Genomic DNA, 22,532 nt, shown 5'->3' with positions numbered 1-22,532 from the left:
CTCACAATCCATCTAATCGTAACAGGGATACACTCTTTGTTGTTATTTAAAAAGCCTTTTTGCGTTATTTATAAACCGTCTTGTTACAAATTTCAGAGACAAGCCTAAAAATGTGAGTTTTAGTGAAACTGAGTTCAGTGATTTAGAACATACGATTAAAATATCATCTGTGTAAAAACTGATGACAATTTTTTTTATTTTTTGTTTTATCACCTAAGATATGACTATGTTTTCTAATAGCCTGAGCCAGAGGTTCTATGGCCAAATTGAACATGTATTTTGACAGAGGACAGCCCTGTCTTGTTCCATTTGTGAGCTCACAGGTAGTTGACGAGAACCCAGAGCTCACTATATGGGCTGATTTTTATATAGGTATAAAATTGATTGCAAAAATTTACCATTAATACCAAATTTCACTAGACTCAAGAAAGCCCTAGTGCATCCTGTCAATGGCTTTTACAGCATCTCAAGACAAGAATGCACTGGGGCTCTTCATTTTGCCTGAAATCTGAACCATATTAACAACGCTTCTGGTGGCATCTCTTACTTGAGCTTACTTGGGCATAAAGCTCATCTGATCTTTTGGAATCAATTCTTTAATTACTTTTTTCAGGATGTTAGCCAAAATCAAAGAGAACATTTTTAGATCTGAATTGAGTAATGAGATTGGACAATAGTTTTTTGGGAATGGAGGATATTTTCCTTATTTATATATAACAAGTCCTTTCACCTAGCTTGTTTACAGATTTTACACATGTAAGTAGGAAGAATTTTTACGGTTTGCAAGCTACAGGTTTCTTTAGATGCAGGCACACTAGATGGTGACCATACCAACAGGAATTATGATTTTACTTCTATAGTCACAAGAACCACCTAGATTATCCTATCAAAACATACATTAATTGTATGACATTGCATGTTGTGTATGTGGAAACATGTACGTGAAGCAAAAAACAGTATGTCGGATGTACTGCAGGCCCTTTAAAAATTCATATTCGCAGATACATATCTGACACTATTAACAATGAAGTGAATGTTTCTGCTCTTTCACAGTTGTACATAATAAAGATGTGACATCAGATGGAAAGGTATTGAAAAAGTTACCAGACCATTGAGAGGAGGGGATCATGTCAATAAGTTATACAGCAGAGAATCATACTGGATATTTCTACTACAGAACCGTCAACCTCAGGGTATCAGTTTGAGACCAGCTTTTTTGTAGATTGGAATAGTGATTCATTGATATATTGTAGTATTTTTCCCCCCTTTTTGTTGTGTGGCTAAATGTCTATCTCTATACACACAGCAAAATATCATTGTAATTTATTAAGATTGTACAGCAACATATCAAACTGTTATTTGAGCATTGTATATCTAGGAAACATATTCTAGGTTGTTTACAGGGCTGGCATTAGGGAGCGACAAACTGGGCATTTCCCCAGGGCCCCCTATCTTAAAGTGGCCCCCTGCATGTGGACTCTTGTGTCTAGAGGATGTATTGCTCCTTTAAAACCCCCTAGATGATAAGAATCTTCAGCTGGGTGCAACATCCCCCACCGGGCCTAGCCTTTTCTTGGGGCTTGGAGATATGGGGACTGGAGGGCTGTCCTACAGCCTGGCAGGTCTCCAGCAGGTGGTGTTGGCAAGAAATGATGAGGGAGAGGCTGCTGTAGTAGTTCTCCCTGGAGCAACCCTTTGGGGTCTGGAGTATGAGTCCCTGTGTAGTGGATAGGGTGCCCTTGATGGTGACAGCCATAGTAGCAGGGATCAGACGGAGGCAGACGTTGTACAACAGTAACTTACAGTTCTTTATTGGAACCAACAGGAACAGTGAATAACGTGCCACACGAATGTTGACAATGGTAACAGACTGGGGATGCACTTGGAGAGAGAACCACAGGGATTGATCACCAGCCTGGATGCAGGGTCAGGCTGGAAGATACAGTAACTGTTCCTAGTAGGATGCTTCAACTTGTCCTGGGTTACTTCAGATATCACCCTTGAAGGTAGGATGATACCCCTTTTCTCTCACTAACTCCTCAGAGCTGCTCAGGCAGCTCTCCTCTGTGTGACTAGACTGGTCTGATCTGGTTTACTGGCTGCACTGTACTGGTCTCCCTCTGAGACCAACTGAACTAGTCTGTCTGACTGACTCTTGTCAGTCTTCCTCTGACTCCAGTCTTCTTCTGACTGACTCCTGTCAGACTCACTTCTAGAAATTTCCTGACAGGGGTTTTATTATTCCCACTGGTCAGGTAGTGGTTACTCCTCCAATTGCATCCCAGCTTACAATACAATATGATAACAGCTGTGATTGGCTGATGGAATGACATCCCATTGAACAATTAATTCCTGCCTTACCAGGCAGGATCTACTGCTGCAGTGTTCCCCGTGTTGTGTAGTGACCTGCTGTGGTGCTTGATCAGACTCCACACAGGTTGCAAGCTACATATTGGGTCGTATTCGCAACAACCCCTCTGCCTTGTATCGGCAGGGGTGTTGCATGGGCATTCATCCATCTTCTGTCTCTTGTCCGACGGCCACGCCCACGATTTCTGTTGCGTGAAAGCCGGCGCCGATGCGCCAAAATCCAATCCTGGAGCAATTCATGGCAAATCGGAAATCGCCGGGAAACCCGATGAAAGTGCACGATTTGGACCCTTAGTAAAGGAGCCCCAATGTAAAGGGAAATTCCCAGGAAGACAAGTTTCTTAAATGTACTCAGGATAACAAAATATACATTCTCTAATTAACTGTTATTAACAAAAAATACAGTATTTTGCAGATATAAGTATAACCTCTAGTCTAGTATAGTCTCTATCAGTCCTGGTGTATACAATTTCAGTTGCCCCTAGACACGACCCTGTATCTTGACTTTAGGGAAGCCATCTTGCTTTTCTGTCTGACAGTGCATGAGCTGAGCTGTCCTCTAGCCTCTCCTCTTGCATTAAACGACGGAGCTCTCACACTAATACACACTGACTTCCTGCTGGAAGTAGCCTAAGGATCTGCCTAAGGAGTGTAAAGCTACAGACAGATAAGTTCCTTATCTGGGGAGGCACAGCAGATCTAGTGTGTTGTGGAATAGCAGAGATGTAGGAGAGCTGACTGTCATTGTGTGTACTAGGCATCTCATGGATCTCATCTTCCCTGATCTGTCTCATCTCTCTTTCTATGTTTCAGATACTAGTACAATGTTTATAAGCTAAATTAAAGTGTTTATAAACCTTGTACCCTGATAATCTAACCACATTTTCAGCTCACAGAACTAGATGGATCACAATGGGGCACATTTACTTACCTGGTCCCGTCGCGATCCCGCGGTGCATTGTCCGACGAGGATTCGGGTCCAGTGTGATTCACTAAGATCGTGCTTCCGAGTTCCTGCATGTGTCGCTGATTCGCCAAGGTCCGGCGGAGTTCACCTGCTTCTTCCCTTTGCATGTGAGTGCTTTATCTTGCGACACAAATGCTTTTTTAAATGCTGCGGTTTGTCTGAATCCGTCGGGTTGTCCGTTGGCCCACCCCTCAATTTCTGTTGCGTGCAAGTCGGCGCCGATGCACCAAAATCCGATCGCGTGCGCCAAAATCCCAGGAAACCCGACAAAAATGCGTCTGACGGACCCTTAGTAAATGAGCCCAACTGTGTCTGAGTCCCCGCCCACACTCTGGGATTTTGCACCAACTAGCTTAGGGAGTGATAGGAGCTAAAACATAAATAAAACTGAGTAAAATTGTGAAGTAAAGGGTTAAAAATTAAAAAATCTTTATTGTGTTAACATCACTAGAGGATTAAAATTTGAAAATTTTCTTTCAGACTCCTGTTTCCAAAGCTTGCTGGAACAGTTAGCCTTATAAATAGAATCCACTATAAAAGTCAGTTTAATGCATAGTTATGGTAAAGAGTGGGATACCCAAAATAAATTAAAGTTGAGTTTCAATAATGTAAAGTAACAGAGAGAACCCCAAGTTCAGAGCTACAGACATGCAGTGATTAATCTGTAGACACGAAACCCAACCCAATGTATCCAAATTCAGCAGAGAAGTCAGGGTGACAATAAAAACATTAAAACAGCACAGCACTTCTGTTACAGCACTTTGATGTTAAGATTTTGGCGAAGGAGGTTGACTAGAGCTCAACAGTTATGGTGAACAAGGCAGTGGGAGGGGGGACCCCTGCCAAGTTCCTCCACCTTCAGCATTAAATTTGGCAACAGAGGAGGGGTATAAACTCACCAGCACAGGCATAACATGCTTTCTATAACCTATCTTAGTTGAATGCCTTTTGGAGATCTAAGCTTGACCCCACGATTGCCAAAGAGATTATGTCAATTGCCCTCCGTCACTAGCCTGGCCATGTTAGATAAAACCCAGTTGGTCACTATAAATATATTCAGATAAAAAGGTAGTAAGAAAAATCACTAAGATCTTAGTCATTAGCTTCAGGTCAAAGTTGGTAAGTGAGATGGGCCTATGGTTGTAAACATCAGAGATAATTGCTTGGTTCTGCAGGGAATTCTACATAAAGATTATAGAACATTTATTCACACACTGGTGCTGATACTCATGTGTGAAAAGCATTTTTCCTCTTATTATCATAAACTATAGTCTATGACTTAACTAGAGCACTCTCCAGATTTAAACTGAATGGATACATGGCCTGTGAATGGGTTTACAATTAGTTCCATAGGCTTTAGTAGATTTTTTTGTGTGTGGATATTCACACCGTTGTATGAATAAAGGTTTAGTAAATTTCTTTTTATGTTTTCCTATAGTTTTGCATTTCAATAATAGCATTGTGGACATTGTGATCAGAATTTTATTAAATAAATTTAAAAAAAAATGATTACCATAAAATGGATTTTTTCATTTTTTTGTTCTTCAATAATGTTATTCAGTATTAATAACCATATTTGAAATAACAATTACATTCTTGAGACAGTCCTCATTGAAGCATGAACATTTACAGCATTAGGCTGCTTTCACACTTACCACCATGCATATCATTGGACCATCCATTTTTGGTAGAGGTATTGCCCACTGTGCCATAAAGTATCAGGGGGAAAAAGATAGAACAGGTTCTATCTACCCTTGTAAGTACGGGCGTGTCATATTTCTCCATATGGAGAGGGGAGGGGTGAGCAGTGCTCACTCCTCCTCTCTCCAGCCCGCTGCACTATGCATGCCTTATAAATAGAATCCACCAGGAAAGTCAGTTTAATGCATAGATAGGGTAAAGAGTGGGATACCCAAAATAAATTAAAGTTAAGTTTCAATAATGTAAAGTAACAGAGGGAGCTACATACTTGCAGTGATTAATCCAAGCAAACCCAAAGCAAATGTATCCAAATTCAGCGGAGAAGTCAGGGTGACAATAAAAACATTAAAATATTGTCTGCAAATAAATCGCACTTCTGTTTCATCGGGTCCACTTATACCTTTGATGATAAGATTTTGGTGAAGGAAGTTGACTAAAGCTCAACAGCTAAGGCGAACAGTGGCTAAGGTTCCTCTGACTTTAGCATTAAATTTGGCAACAGGGGAGGAGTATAAACCCACCAGCACAGACATAACATGCTTTCCATAACCTATCCTGGTTATGACAGGTCCCCTCTCAGTACAACTGAGCTGACACTCCATCATTAATGCTTCAACAACTTCAACTTGGTTGTCATCAAATGTAAAGCTGCATTCACACGACCATTGGGGTGATGAACATATGGCCACAAGCTTGCGGCTGTACCAATGTCCCCCATAAACGGCAATAAGCGCATGGAGCGATATGGTGCAGCACACGTGCAGCACCATACTGCTCCATACATGGAGAAAAGATTGGAAATGTCCCGTGTTACGGGGCCATGCGCCATGCATAGCTATGGAAAGCTATAGACTACAAGAATTTTTTTACATAGAAAAGTATCTTTTAAAATGTTGAAAGGGTATTCCCATCCCACAAATCTGCAAGCCTGGTGCTTAAGGCAGAAAAGTTAATGGCACCCCCACAGCAAATATTTGCTCTATTACAGTGCCACCATAATGAGCCCCAAATTATATTGCATATATAAAATAACAACTAGGTAGAGAGCATATATAATAGTACAACTAGACAAATCTCATTTACATTAAGGTAAAACCAAGCATAACCCATATACTGAGAGATTCTTTTTATGAATAGCTTCTCCTCTCTGCCTCCAGCCACTTCCCCTTCCATTACAAGACAGGCTCACACACAGACACTTACTGCTGGCAAGCAGCATCACGCACAGTCTTACGCTACAAGCTACAGGTAAGATAAGGTCTTTCTCTAGGGAGGGAGGCACTCTGTGTGTGTTATAGCTCAGTTGTAGCAGAGCTGACAGTGTTTGTTATAGCTCAGATGCAGCAGAGCTGAAGTGTGTCATTGTGTATTATTTGCATCTCATGGATCTCATCATCTCTCACCTTTGATTTTTCTCATCTCTCTTTTTCTCTGTGTCAGATACTAGTAGAAAATTAAGAAGCTAAATAAAAGTGTAGATAAACCTGGACCCTGATATTCTAAGCACATTGTCAGCACACAGCTTCTCACAGCACTAGAGGGATCATACAGTGTCTTCTTAGAAGTTCCCCAACCACACTCTGGAATTTTTCACTGACCATCACTGTGTGATAGGAGCTAAATCAGCCAATAAAACTGAGTTAAATTTTAAAGTAAGGTCGTTAAAAATTAGCTTTATTGTGTAAACATCAGTAGGGGATTAAAACTTGAGAACTTTCTTTCATTGGCAAACCCTTTTAAATAGCCAAATTAGGCAAATTATGGTAATCCTGATTACACTAAGTGGTGCATAACCTGTTTAGTCTGAATGATATCCATGACCAAGGAAGGGACTGCAGATTCCATACCAGACCATGGCCAATATTGTATACCACAGACCAAACATGAATAATACCATAGAACAGATTATGGATGATAATGCAGCCCCCAGACCATAGACTATACAGCAGACCATAGACCAAACAGTAGGTGATATTACAGACCCCAGACCAGAATTTCAATTACACAGCTCATAGAAGGACATATAAATGGATCATCAGGCTGGTAGTATTCAGTACAGGCTGCTGGTTCCGGGCATATGACTTTCTATCAGAGACAGCGGATGAAGCTGAGAATATTGTAATGTTTTAATATCCATAAGCATAAAATTGCCTATACTCCCCCTCACCCACTAACACACACAACCACATTGAAAACATACACACTCGTGTCTTCCCCACTGACAACACACACTTCACCCTTCCCCACTTACAACCCACCATCTCCACCTACCCTTTAACACTATGCCACACAGTGACTTGACTCATGTTTCTGGATCCTTTCACATACCCTCCGTTATTGAGTACACACTTACTTCTTCCTTCTTCACTGACAACACAAACTTCCTCCTCACATACTGCCAACACAATAGCCCCCCATCCTCACTGAAAACACACACCCTCCCCTACTGCCAACATACACCAGCTCCCCACACTTATAACACACACTCTCCCCCCTACCCACTGACAACTTACAAGCTGACCCTCCCCCTGACACACAGAAGTTACTTGCCTCATGTTTCTGGATCCTCCAGCTTTACAATAGACCTCCAGCTCTGTTCTTTTAATTTGTGGCATCATGCCATTTAAGAACTGAACACTCTTACATTTGGTTTTGTAAAAACTAAAAACATTGTGACAAAAAATATTATCAAGTATCCTTAACCTGCTAAGGTTTTAGGGAAAGCTACTTAACTGCAAAGATCTATCTGTTTTCATACATCCTGCAGATTAATTCTACAGCTTTTGTTCATGTACTTTAAAACACTAGCAGTTATATTTACTGTTATGTTTCCCCCAGTGTCTTGACATAGAAACTGACGTACATATTCTGTATAGTACAATTAGTGAGCTCTAAAACCTTAAGCCTGCTGAAAGGATGCAAATCTCCTTTATGCCCTCCATTCATTTTCATTCTTTTCGATGTGGCCCACATGGTAATAACCAATATCAACATGCGTTTTACATTATGCCACCAATTATATTGAAGCATCTTGTCAAATGGAAATGCCGGCAATAGGTAAAGAGTTCCGAGTTATAGCCATAGGGGATTTCAATGAAATCAGGCAATAAAGAATAGGAATATGAATAGAGTCATAAGCAAGTACGGAAAGATGGATGTCTCTCAGTAAATAGTCCCTTCAGGCCATCAGTTCTCATGAACACTGAAGAATATTATTCTGAGAACTATTAAGGATTTATGTGAATTTCCTGTTTGATAGCAAGATGAGCTTTTTTAAAATATTTATTAAAACTGAAAACTAGAGTAAGAAAATGTCATATGTACATATTATATGCCCAAGGAACAGCATTGATTAACAATAGAAAATATTCATGCATAATATATACATGCTATGACCTGTCATCATTGAACAAGGACCAAAGCTATCCATAGTTATTAACTACGTTCAAGTATTATTGAATGTTCAATTGACTGCTTAGGACCATTAGATAAATATTATTGGATAAAGTTGATATTTTTCCCTCTCTGGGTGGAAAACATTTAAAGCCTGGACCCCACTGAGACCCCACTGATCAGTATGTTAGGCCCTATCCTACCCTTTCGTTTTCGTTTGTTAGGACAAAAATATAACAACCTTTATCACAATGAAATCACCAGTGTGCTCACTTTAAAACTGTACTAAGCTAGTGGTTAATTTCCTTTAATGTTCCATTGATCATGCCTTGCACATATTAACCACATTGACTACACACATGATCACTGTTCTGGATGGTAGCCTCAAATAATTCACTATATAAGGTTTTCTAAATGTGAAACTGGACAAATCATGTGACTCATATTATTATCTAATTATTCATGTTAATACTTAGTCCTTGTTTCCAGGGTTTCTGATAAAATACCATTAATTATTATGGCTGGCACAATGAATGTCACTGAGCAATCGTGTGGGCTGAAATGCAAATAAATTCAGGTCACTTGGTGGAAATGTCATCTACCAAGGGGGGTTACTTTTGTACCATATAATGTAAGCATGTGCAAAGCATTATACAGGTAATTGCTCTATTGACTTACAATGGTAAAAATGTAACTCAATGTAATTATGCTAGTAGACAGTCACACTGTCCTCTTTCATAAATGCCCTCTACTATTAGCTTTGTTGAATCACCATTCAAAGTATCATGACAAAATTGTGGAAATGTTGCATTGAGAATTATAATTTAAGTAAAAGCTAATTGTAAATTAAAAGATAGCATTCTATTAGATAATTATTGCAATTTCTAAAGCACTGTCAGTTATATCAGTTTATAGAAGACTAAATAAGTGAATAGTGGCTGTTCAAAGCCTTTGTATTGAAAGCCTTGACGCATTAAGTGATAACACCATGGTCCTAAAGAAAACCCGTCAGGTAAAATCAGAACTATCTGAACATACTCATACAATTAATTCATACATATGAATTTAATAATGTATTAATAATGTATTAAAAATGAATTAATAGGCTGTCTTCATTGGGGATGGGAGGAGCATGTGGGCGGACGTGGCGTCTTCCCCGCACTCCCCTGGGACCACACTGAGCATGAAACCTTCCCCTAAGCACGGAGTGTATCCATTGTACCCGTTTCTATTACCGGCTATGGAGTAGCGGCAAGACGATTCTCTCGGACATCGGGAACCTTGTCTTTCTTCAGGAGTGTGGTGGATCGACTGACCTTGCTCCCTGGTGGAGGTATCGCATGGGAACCGCTGGTGTTCTATTGAGGCTAACGTGTGATGGGATGCGTGTGGGACTCCACGCAGTGTGAGGCGAAGTCTGCTGGCGTCCGTTAAGGACGCTTGGGGGACATTAACCTCCACTGCTCTGGACCCGCTCGCTCCCGGCTGGACCGGCTTGGATTACTGCTCCTGGTTCCAGATGAGGATTCTTCCCATCAGGTCGTATGAATTCAGTCCTTCCTAAAGCTGCAGAGGTGCCCATTTTTGATGTCCATGTATTTTGAGACGCTATACAACCTGTCCCCTATGGTGGAGTAAGCTTCTCTTCTGTGTCGGACAAGGCTTTGTTTCTTCACTAACACCAACTATTCTGCTGACAATTTGCTATTAACCCTCGCAATATCCAGTCGTCAATTCGTGACCCTTCTACTAACACCTGCGTTTGTGCTTGCTTAGTGTGGAAGACTGTGGACGGTACAAGGTTTTGACATATTTGACATTGCATAATTAACTGCCTGGATTACATGTGTTTATTCCCACATCAATTGCGCTCAGTTTATCGTCCCTGGTTGATTGCACTCTTCATTTTCTTATGGTGGAGTAAGCTTTTTTTCTTTTTGTTTTTTTTGTGTGTCGGACAAGTCTCTGCTTCCCTGCTAACATCAACTATCTCGCTGATAACGTGCTAATAACCCTCCAGTTAATTGGTTAATTGGTGACCTCCCTACTAACTACCAGTGTATGTGCCTAGTGTGGAAGGTTTTGGACGCCACAAGATTTTGACACCTCCGACAATGCATAATTAATCGTCTGGACTATATGTGTCTATTTCCATGTCAATCGTGCTCAATTCATCTCTCTTGTTGACCGCACTTATCATCTGCGTTTTTTTATGATTCTACAAAGAACTGTGTTCCCCTTTATTCATCGCTAACCTTCGCTTTGGTTAGCATGTAACTTAAGGTTACAGAGTGTTTAAATAGAGGACTTGGTCTTCTGGTATGCAGCATAATAGGACTTATGGCAGAGTTGGATAAAGCTTCTAAATGGATATGTGTCAACCTCTCGTTTAATGTATAACTGATTCACTGCTACTAACATCAGCAAACTCTGTTGTATGTTGCTGCCTCCCTGTCCTTGAATGTTGAAATCTTGGTTTATGCTCCATCTTGACTGTATGCATGGCTTGTGGCTTCTAAAGGCTTGTATTAGGGCAATTACTAATACTTTTTGTCCATCAAGTATTGCTATGTTAGGACGGCTAACAGCTGGAATGTTAATGAACAACTTTGCATGAACCGTAGATACTTTGGTAACCAGGAGAAACCGCAGGGTAGAGGGCTCCTTTATTCAACCCCTATATAATTAAAAAAAAAAAAAAAGGACCAAAAAAAGGGGACAAACGACACCCCTGTTTCCTCCCCAAGTAAACCACCTAAAAAGTGGTTGAGAAAGTGAGAGAAAATGCTGTTAAAAAGCTAGATAAACATGCGGTCTCTTCTAAGCTATTAGAGAAACAAGTAGGCTTGAGTGGACCTCAGCAAAACCCGGTCTCCCTGTTTAAGTAGGTGACCGGGCCGATTGAGGAAGATCTACAGGATGGCACCTCTAACCCCCCTGTAAATAGCCAACCTATGGTGTTGGAAAACCACACAGACCAAGGTACCTCAGACGAGGTTGAGGTGAGTGGGTTGGTAGATTCCATAGGAATAAACCAACATCTGGAAGAGAAGGCTGAGGTGGGAAGATCCCGCACTCTGACTGAGATTTTTGAAGCTATTATGGAATGCAAGGGGTCTATAGTGGCTTTGTCTAAGGAAATCGGCCAATTTAAAGAAGAAATGGCTTCTATAAGAGCAAATGTACACAAACATGGGGAACAATTAGATATGGTTGAGACTAGGACATCAGAATTAGAATATGGTATGTCTAAATTGAGGGCTGAGATGAAAACAATAAAATCCGGGTATGAAGAACTAAAAAGGAAACTTATTGACCTAGAGGGGGGTGACGCCATTAAATTCTTGCAGGACTGGTTAAATGGGATCCTTGGAGAAGGTTTTGCATCATTTCCTTCATATATAGAAAGAGCCCATAGGGTTCCGAGTACACCCCCCATCCCCGGTGCTATGCCCCGCCCCATACTTATGAAACTCGTGGTATCCAAAGACAGGGACTTCATCCTTAGGAAGATGAGACAAATCGGGAAAACTGAATTTGAGGGTCATTTAGTCAGGTTCTTCCCAGACTTTGCGGTCGATACTCAAAAGAAAATAAATAGTTTTTTTGAAGCCAAGAATAGGCTTCGACAGAAGGAAATCCAATACTCCATGTTATTTCCAGCCCGACTGCGAGTGATATGGAAAGACAAGACAGTTTTCTTCGATAACCCCAATGAAGTAATGGAATGGTTAGATAGTGTTGTGAAATGAAATTGTTCACTTCGCTCCTCTTGTCTTTTTTATTTTTTTCTCTCTTAATTTCTGTTTTTTGCGGGGTGGATTGTGGAGGTGTGGTCTTGGGGGGAGGGGGGATGGGGATGCTTAGGATAGAGGCTGTAACTGAGACCCACGGGTTTTGCGACCCATGGGCCATGGAATCGGCTACTTGGAGGGCGGGGGTGGGATTTTTGTTCTTTTTTTCTTTTTCCTGTGTATCTCTCTCCCGTTCCCCGTTCCCGTTACTTCCCAGGATAGAGGATAAATTAAAAGACAATCTAGAGGCATTAAAATTCTGTCATGGAACGTTAGAGGTTTGGGTACCCCTGCAAAGAGAGTGGCGGTCTTTGATCTAATAAGGCGACACAGTCCGGATATGATTGCTATCTAGGAAACTCATCTTGTGGGGGATAAAAGGGATGTTCTAAAAAAAACCCTGGATAGGGAAGTCATTTCATTCATTTTATTCGTCCTATTCCAGGGGTGTTTCCATTCTTATACATCGAAATTGTAGTTTTATAGAAGATAGGGTAAGAATAGATTCTGAGGGCAGATTTATGTTCCTTTCAGGTATCTATGAGAAGAAGAGGTGGGTGATTACAAATATTTATGTGCCTCCACCCTTCTCCTCCAATATCATCATCCAGTTCTACACTTTCTGTTCGGAGATGGCGGACCCCTTCACAATTTTGATTGGTGATTGTAACACAGTAATGGATTATCGCATCGACACTCGGCACATTTTGCAATCTCAATATTAGAAAAATTGGTAAGGGATTTCAATTGGTATGACACATGGAGAATATTTAACCCGGATAAACGTGAATTTTCCTGTTTTTCCACTTCACATCAAGCTTTTTCACGCATAGATATGGCCTTAACCAATGGTAAGGCCTTACACTTAGTAGATAAGATTTGTTTTGGGAGCAAGGGGTTATCGGATCATGCACCATTGGTGATTTAGTTTAAAGTAGGAGTTCGCTAAAGCTCAACTTTGTATGTACAAAACACAATTAAATGAGGGTTTGTTGCATATCATGGGTGTTGAGAAACCTGGAGGTGGGTTTACGACCATCCCTGAGGAGATTATGGAAACCTTCACAAATTACTATGAGGACCTCTATACATCCCTGAATCCCTCGTCACAAAAAGAAATAGCAGAGTACTTGAGAGATTGTATCATCCCACAGGTTTACATGGAGGGGAAAGACGCCCTTGATAGGGAATCAGTGTGGAGGAGGTCCAGCGGGTGCTAGCCAGAACATGGGGGGGCAGCATGCCGGGACTGGATGGCATTCCCTTTGAATTTTATGATTTATACATAGAAGAACTGCTGGGGCATCTGGTTGAGGTCTGGAATTACTCCTTGGAGAAGGGGTGTCTCCCTCCCTCAATGAGAGGCACTTATTACATTGATACCAAAACCAGACAAAGATAGACGTTGAAGGCCTATCGTTGAGGCCTATCATCCCATCTCCCTTATTAATGTCGACAACAAGTTACTTGGCAAGGTTTTATCTGAAAGGTTGGGGGCATTAATCAGGGAGGTGGTACATGTGGACCAAAACGGCTTTATGCCAGGAGGTTCGACACTGGACAATCTTCGTAGGCTTTGTTAAATATGCAAGTCATGCCATCTAACCCCCGGACAGCGCTCCCTGATGTTCCTGGATGCTTCCAGGCCATTCGATACCCTGGAAAGGAACTTTGTATGGCAAACAATGGAAAAAATGGGTTTTGGCCAGAAGCTCATCTCCTGGGTGAAATTGTTATACTATGATCCATCAGCAATAGTATTAATTAATGGAAAGGTTTCTAGACCCTTTGGATTAAGAAGAGGTTCCCGACAAGGCTGCCCACTCTCTCCACTCCTTTTTGCAATTGCCATGGAGCCGCTTGCATGTAAAATAAGAGAAGATCATGACATCGTCGGATTTAGATATGAGGGAACGCATTAAAAAATATCACTACATGCCGACGATGTTTTGCTATATCTGGGGGAATACAGGTCAATGGAAAGAGTTTTTGGGGTATTCGGGGACTTCGGGAATTTCTCCGGATTACGTATTAATTGGCACAAATCGGCATGGATGCCCCTAGATATAGCGAAAGTACACCTCCCTCAGGAACTGGTTAGTATTGATAGGGGCCAGACGGTAAAATATTTGGCTATTCATATTTCAGATAATCTAATGGATTATGTAGGTAAAAATATTCTTCCAGTGGTAGCTGATCTAAGGAAGTGAGTTCAGGTGTGGAAAAAACTCCCATTGAACATGATGGGAAGAATTGCGGTAGCCAAGATGATAATGGTTCCCAGGCTCTTATATACCTTAGCGGCCTCCCCGGTAATGATTCCAAACAAGATTTTTAAGATTATTGAAAGCCTATTGGCCAACCTGGTGTTGCGGGGCTAGCAACCCCACCTTAAGATGGAAGTACTGAAACAACCATATGAGAGGGGTGGGTTTGGTTTACCGGATCTGAAAATGCATTTTATTTTTTCTCAAATAAAGTATATCATAGTTTGGGATAACCTCCCCTTGGTGACTCACTGTAAATTCCAGTTAAAACAGTACAGTTATAACGTGTTAGAAATACTTGAGACCGGGATCTGGAAGTGCCACAAAAAAGACAGTCCATTGCCCACTTTGAAACTCATGGCAGGAGTTTGGGAAGAAATAAAGGCTAAATTTAACATCATGGGACTCACTGCCATTACCCCTATTTGGGGCAATAAGTTGTGGAAGGTGCCCGACTCCAATGCTAGACCATGGACACAGAAGAATGGGAAATATGTTAAACAAATTACCAACAATGGAGTTCTCAAATCCTTCCGGCAATTACAGGAGGAATTTGGGATACATGGATCTGGTCACTATACATATTTACAGTTAAAATCTTGGTGGAGGGCATTGGAAGAATTGGTGGGCTGCGTGGGGGATCCCCATCCAATCCTGGATTGTTGTTAATTGAAAGATTGTAAACTTTTGTAAAACGAAGAATAAAAATTTATTAAAAAACAAATTAAAAAAAAAATAAATTAAAAAGAAAAATAATGTACATACTAATGGAAAAGTCCCATTAGCCCTTTTCTAATTATATGAATTTAAAAACTCTAGAAGCTTTAGTGTAACATACCTAAATGCTGTACCACACTGTGGCACTTAGTGGTCAGATCGACAGAAATGTCTCCTCGGCGATCCAGGGTATTCATGAGGGGGCTGTCCAGGCAATCCCCTCTCTTCTTCTTGCTCTGCCACACTGTCACTCCCAATGTCATCAATTCTCGAAGCTGGCCCTTAATGCACCCAATGCGCAAGCTCAGTTTCCTGTAGGCGGTCACATAGTGAGGGCTGCTGTGTAGGTGGAGACCATGAGTATCAATGGCACGTGGGTTCCGGTATGTACGATGGATTAGTAAAAGAAAAAAGGTTATGGTCTGAAACTTGAAAGGACGAATAAGTAAGATATTTCCCTCATTATGAGTGGGAGAATCACATAGTTGTGAAAGACCTAGAGGGGTAGTTAGTGGGAAGAGCTGAGCGGCAGGAGGGGAGATAAGAGTGTTAAAAGGTATGTTAAAGTCTCCCATGATGATGGTTGAAATCTCACAGGTTAGAAAGTGAGGGTGCCAAGTGGTAAAATGGTCAAGGAATTGAGCCAAGAGGAAGCTATACTACAGCCATGCGAAGAATGGGTGGAAAAGTCTGAGAGTGTGAACCTCAAAAGATGGGAAAGTAAGAGAGGGTAGAGGAGGAATGACCTCGTGGAGAGAGGAGTATGCCTACCCCTTCTCCCTGCCTATTCTCAGGTCTGGAGCAGTGAGAAAAGTATAAGCCACCATATGACAATGCAGCGAGGAAGGCAGTGTTATCCAGCTAGATCCATGTTTCAGTGATGGCCAGCAGGTCAACGGACTTAAAAAGAAGAGGTCATGAACAGTTACTAGTTTATTGAACACAGTGCAGGAATTCCATGGGGCACATTCAAAAGGGTTTAAAAAATATTTATAGGGTTAGCAGGATTTGTGTGTGAAGTGTTAAATTGAGCAGAAACTGGGTTAGGAGGGATGTCCCCTGCAGCAATAAGGATGAGAAATAAGAGAGACAAAAGATGCTTCAGAGATTTGTAAAAAGTTATTTCTTGCTTTACAACAGAACAATGTGATAAATAAGTATGGTTACATTAAAAGATACCTACCACCATGGACCTACCTATTAAGGTAGATCCGGTGGTAGGTGCATCTAACGTATGTAAGGATAGCCCTTTTTAGGGCTAATCCTTTAGTCCCCTGTATCTTTTGTAATCCTTAATCTGGGAATATGCTAATTTTCTAAAGAGGCTGCTGGGGCGTGGAGTAACTGGAGCTGAGTTTACACAGCCAGGCTAGTCCACACCCCAGTAGCTTCTTTGATCCTATTACCAGATAGCTTCAGCATAGCTGCGTGCACTTGTCCAAGAAACCGGAGTTCTGCACATGCACGGTAGCTTAGGCTTTGGAGACCAGATTGCACAGCCGCCGGCCTGCGTTCTACGCATGCACAGAACTACAGTTTCGCGGAAGAGTGCGCAGAGCTCTTCGTAGCTGCGCGCTGAAGCTACCTGGTAGGTAGATCAAAGAGCCTACTAGGGCGTGGAGTAGCCGTTCCGTATAGCCTCAGCTCCTGCTACTCCACGAAAATTTGCATATTCCCTGATTAAAGATTACAAAAGATACAGGGGACTAAAGGATTAGCCCTAAAAAGGGCTATCTTTACATACGTTGCACCTACTACCAGATCTACCTTAATAGGGTACATCCTTTAAGTATAGTGTGTGTCAGTGCTGTACAAAGGTGAGTGAAGAAGTTGATGTCGATAGTTGGTACTGGTGGAATAGATGAACAGTAGGCAAGTAAACAAGGATATTTTTATTAACCAAAAGAACCAATACAAAGAATCCAAAAGGTGTATAGCTATAGTATCAATCAGCTATTCAGTTTAACCAAGGGCTATGCCTAAACAAATTATATAACCTATAAATCACAGACCCTATCAACCCTACATAGGGTCTGTGATTTATAGGTTATATAAGTAAACAACTATAGTTTTTCTCTGCCATGCCAGAGCCCCTCCGTGCTTCGGATTCATAGGCTGTTACACTGTATCACCCTTACCCTTTGCTCCTGCTTGGCCTATGCCGTCATTCTGCCTGATGTAATCTCATTGCAGTAGAGGAAGATTCAACACACAGGAAGAGGGGGATGTACTTCTTGCATGTGAATCTTCAGCATTAGCATAATTTTAAAAGTTGATTTTAGGAAGAAGGACGCCATGGATAACAAATATCAGTAGATTATCAGAGTCACAGTGCCGAGTAAATGTCTCTTTTTTCCATGCTTGATTTTGATAGTAGATTTCCATTGAATGGACTCTTATACCAGATTTAACCTCTTTAAACAAGATGCATCCTCAGGTAGGGTATTAAAAGGCCTAGTTAGAATCCCTTATTTTATGTAAAATCTTGTACATTTACCCATTAAAAAAACTTTTCCAAGGTCATGTGAAAATGAGCAGAGCAGAATCACATTTTGCCCTGAAATTATTCAATAGAGGTTGTAGGGCCAAGTTTCAGATGCCCCTCTATTCAGTTCTGTAGTACCTAGAAACATAATTTTCGGAACGCTTCTGGCTTTGTGAGCTTCAGGACCAGGGATACAGGAAGTTACAGAAACATGAGAGAACTGGAGCCAGCCTATCAATGCACCAGATACATTGTTCAGTATGAGCCATTGGGATAAATCTGCCCCACTGTTTTCGAAGCTGTTACCAGAAGTACCAACAAGGAATATATATAATTAATTTCCATTATTTAATTTTGACATTCCAGTTTTTAATATATGTAATATGGCTGTATATAAGATGGAAATTTTTTATTTTCTCTAAGACATGATGTATATCCATTTAAAAAAAATATTTTTATGAAAACCTTCAAGGCAATAAGTCATTAGCTTTATATCACAATTACGATAATACATTCAGACCAGCTAGCCTTTCAATAGATAGGAAGGTTATTTTCACAACCTATGGTGTTTTCTTTATAACCTTCTGAACATTAGCTCTATTATGGATGAATCATGTCCCCAGCAATTATGGTGAAAACATTCCAAGAACAAGGTCATGTGAATCGTAGTTTAACATTTGAGGTTGTAGCGACCTGTACAAGGTAATGATGGATCATTCAGGCCGATTCAATTTTCTTCAATTTACAACAGCCCTGCCCTAAGCCAAGCAGGTTTTATTCATTTTTGACTGGCATTGACCTTCTCACAATCTATATCTTTTTCACACTTCTAATGCAAGGTGTTTGACAATGCAATACCAGTGAACAGTTTCAGGACAACAATGCGATAAGAATCAGATTTATTTGTGTACTGATTACATGTGTCTTTCAAAAACATGAATAGTACATGAATAGTATGGCCCTTTATTTGTAACGAAATGGTTTATGTTTTTACTGTTTAGAGTCATAACTTGGACACCCACTTATTTAATCAGATCAAAGATACTTTACAAATATTTCTTTTAACTTCTTAAAGGAATTTTCCCATAAAGGAAATCCTCGAATCTCAATCCCCTAGTGATGTTTACACAATAAAGATCATTTTTAACCCCTTACTTTACAATGTTACTCAGATTATTTCTGTTTTAGCTCCTATCACTCCCTTGGCTGGTCAGTGTAAAATTCTACTCTAAGCAGACACATTGGGGGTCATTTACTAAGGGCCCGATTCACGGTTTCCCGACGCGTTACCCGAATATTTCCAATTTGCGCCGATTTTCCCTGTATTGCCCCAGGTTTTTGGTGCATGTGATCGGATTGTGGCGCATCAGCACCGGCATGCACGTGACGGAAATCAGAGATGATGTGATCAATAAGATGCCCATTACATACTGTCAGCTCTGCTACATATGTGCTCTCATACTATGGGATCTCCTGTGCCTGCCTCCTTCCCCAGATACCTTATCTGCCTGTAGCTTACAGCTTTTCTCTCCTCAGGAGGTGATGTTTGCTGGCAGGAAGAGAGTGTCTGTAAATTCCGTCCAGAAATGCAGAGGGCGGGGCTAGAGTGGAGTCAGCACACAGAAATCCAAGTTGGCTTTCTGGACCCTAAGTCAGAAGTTACAGGTTTGTGTCTAGGGGCAACTGAAATTGTGTACACCAGGACTTATAGAGACAGGTTAGACTTATATCTGTGAAACCAACAAATGCCCAACCTTCACTATCACAGTGCCAAGACACCAAAGAACAAATTGCAAAGTATAACCCACAAAAGGAGTCTTATATAAAAATAGCACAAAACGCCCACAGAGTTGAACAAATCTAGTATATTATGGACCAGTCCAGAGACCAGTCTGGCACTCATAGATATAAACTAATTTATAGTTTAAGCTTACCTGTAGGCATTTTGAACTATTGGGACATAGCAGGGGAATTCACAGAACCCCGACGTGCGTTTCGCACTCTCTGTCTTCGTGAGAATACCCCTTTAAATCATTCATGCCTAAATTCAGTCATTAATAACCAATATGATATAATAATCTCGAATGCAGTGCCCGGGTTAAGGGTGGAACTCCATCAGGCACTGTCAAAGTGTCACCACGTGTCGCTGCTCTCTGGAAGGAATGGTAAGGTGTGGTGCATCCCAATGGGAAATTATTCCAGAGAGTCAGGGTCTGCAGTCCACAGTTACCTTCTGTACTGAAGAAATTCAGGTGCAAATCAAAGGGTGACTTCTCCAATCTCCTCCATGGCAGAAGAAGGGTTCTATGCTCAGGAAAAACCTGGGCTAGGGTTTATCAGAAGCCTGCTACTCTGGTCAGAGGCTAGGAACCCAGGGTCTATCTCCATCTTAGCTTCATTTTCTGGTTTCCCCCAAGCTGTGTACACTAACTGCAAGACACAAGGGACTGGGACTGTTCTTCTACCATAGTTACCATAGTTAGAATGAAATGTCTTGGTATATATTATCTTTCATCTGTACAAAAGGCAAATAAATAGTTATAATGAATGAAATCAGTTATTTAAATTAATAAAATAGTGCAGAATGTTGCTTTTTCATCTATTGCATTAGGTCTTATGTATGTCAATTTAAGATAGAGGACTACCAAAAGAAGTGCAAATCATGTTTCCAGATATTACTTTTATCTCTGTAATTTGGTATAATTAGTGTTGCATGCAAAGTTATAAAACCCTAGTTCCAATAATTGATGGCTACAGTCTAAAGAACACTACATAAATCTAAACCATTCATTACTATGTATATTTTAATACTGTATATAAATATACTGTATAAACACACACAAAAATGCAACATCTAATGTCTCAAGAATGAAATCTTTATTTATTATATAGTTTAAAGTGTTGCTTGCATTTTCATGTTTTTTTTCCCATGACTTTTCATGGTGCTTTTGCTCATTTGAGACGTTTTTTGTGCCTAAAACAGTCTCCTTTCAAAGTTTGCCATTGTCTAGTTTCTTGCAGTGTTTCCTGAGTTATCACCCGAATCCAAATGTGAAAGTTGTGACTGAAAATTGCTTGGAACTAATTGGAGACTTTTGGAGCCCTTTTAAAAACAAGTTGCATAAAGTCTCCAAAAGTTGCAAATTCACTGGAGATCAAAGGCCACATGTGACAAGAAGAAAAGCCAAGAAAAGTCCTAAAAAACAGATGGACAAAGCCCATGGTCTCACAATGGTTCTGAGGATCTCATCCGGGTTCCAAACAGTAGTCAGGGTACCTCTAGCCAGCATTTGGAGGTTTGTGCGGCACACATACGTTCACTGTCAATGCACATTTTTTAATAACTCATGCAGGCAAATGAAATCTTCTTTATATTCGTCTTTATCCATTTAATTCATTGAGATGCTTGATGTTTCAAACATTAATAAGGTTTTCATGTTTTCCTTCCTTTCCAGCACATGGTACCTCAGTTAGTCGTTCTTAGTGCGTATTGTGTTCCTCTAACAAAGGTGTTAAATTGAAGTTAGTAAACCATTATATCATGAAGAATGATGTGAAGAAACAGTGAAGAGCCATTTATAAGCCAGGGCTGTATTCTTTGGATTGACAGCAGATTCCAGCACGTGGCTTCACATGAATCCTATTGTCTGGATAAAAACATGGAAATTGCAAAGAATATGCCAGGCACATTGACTGATATTCTCATGAGTGACGAACAAAACATCTCTACGATGACAGAACAGAACTACTTTAACAACAGATTATCAAATATGATCTGGCATCCTAAATAATAGACTGTACGCTGAACCTTTTTTATTCCAATTTAAAGTAAAATGTCACATTGAAACAGGGTAGTTGTCTTTCTATTTAATTTAGTTGAATTTTGTTTCCCCATAGTTTCTTTTTGACTGGCTATATTTTGATTTGGCATGTGACATTTACAAAACATTTTGCAGACATCATCTGAAAGGGTTCTTTCAGGTATCATGGAAAACACCCTTTAGGATGGGGTAGAGTTGTACTTACCCTGTTTCGTCTCACACACCAGTGTCCCAGCAGCCAAGGGTCTTTGGCACTGACTACTTGGCCAGAAGACAATATACCCATAATATGTCCTCCTATATTCCATGATGAAATAAGAGAAAATTGTTAGTAGAGATCTCATGTTCTCTTTTACATATAATTCTTAATTTCCATTTACACAATGATAATTGCTTGATTGATTGTTGTTACATATGTTTTTTTTTCAAACATTGCCCAAAAATTGTATTCGATTTTCCAATAAAATAATATTACCATTACAACATGTTCTTGTCTATAGAACAACAACAAAGAGTAGAGATAAGGATAGAGTGTCATATACAATGGGTTGAGTACCATAGTGATTCACCAGAAAAAGTTTTTATGGTTAGAAATATTTGATGACAGGCATGAAAACGGATTATTAAAAAATATTTAACCTATATATAGATAACACCAATAAGGAAACTCTCCCATAGGATTCAGGTCCCTGTTCGTGAAAAAGCTCCAAGCTGCTTGCTCGAGCAGCTTACAGCCCCTTAGCGGCCACAGGCATGTACTCTGTAGTCATGCCTGTGATTGGTGAGGCTGGGCATGTGACTTTGCACTTTAAGAGCAGGGTCACATGTGCAGATGCCATTACACACAAGAGAAGGCTATAGAAAGGTTGTTGCTCGCCATAGGGTCAGTCAGTCAGGGTCTTCTGAAAAAAATTACCCTTTTCAGGGCACTTTGATGTATAGAGGAGGCTGCTGTTATTAGGGACAGGTAAATAGTGTGCAGTAGTATTACGCAGAGCATAAAAGTGTTTCTTTCAG

The 22,532-nt window shown here is 40.5% G+C and overlaps 1 long non-coding RNA gene across 1 annotated transcript in view; it reads left to right on the top strand.

Annotated features, from left to right (window-relative positions):
* Positions 1 to 21,948, top strand: part of LOC140120540 (uncharacterized) — a 31,511-nt gene extending 9,563 nt beyond the window's left edge. Inside the window, exons 3-4 of the long non-coding RNA XR_011853854.1 lie at positions 20,706 to 20,990; positions 21,150 to 21,948. This is a non-coding gene — a long non-coding RNA (uncharacterized lncRNA). The remainder of the gene's footprint in view (positions 1 to 20,705; positions 20,991 to 21,149) is intronic.
* The last annotated feature ends 584 nt before the right edge of the window (positions 21,949 to 22,532 follow it).

The sequence above is a fragment of the Engystomops pustulosus genome, chromosome 3 (genome assembly GCF_040894005.1).
Source record: "Engystomops pustulosus chromosome 3, aEngPut4.maternal, whole genome shotgun sequence".
Classification (NCBI taxonomy): Eukaryota; Metazoa; Chordata; class Amphibia; order Anura; family Leptodactylidae; genus Engystomops; species Engystomops pustulosus.
This window is presented reverse-complemented; position numbering and strand designations above follow the sequence as displayed.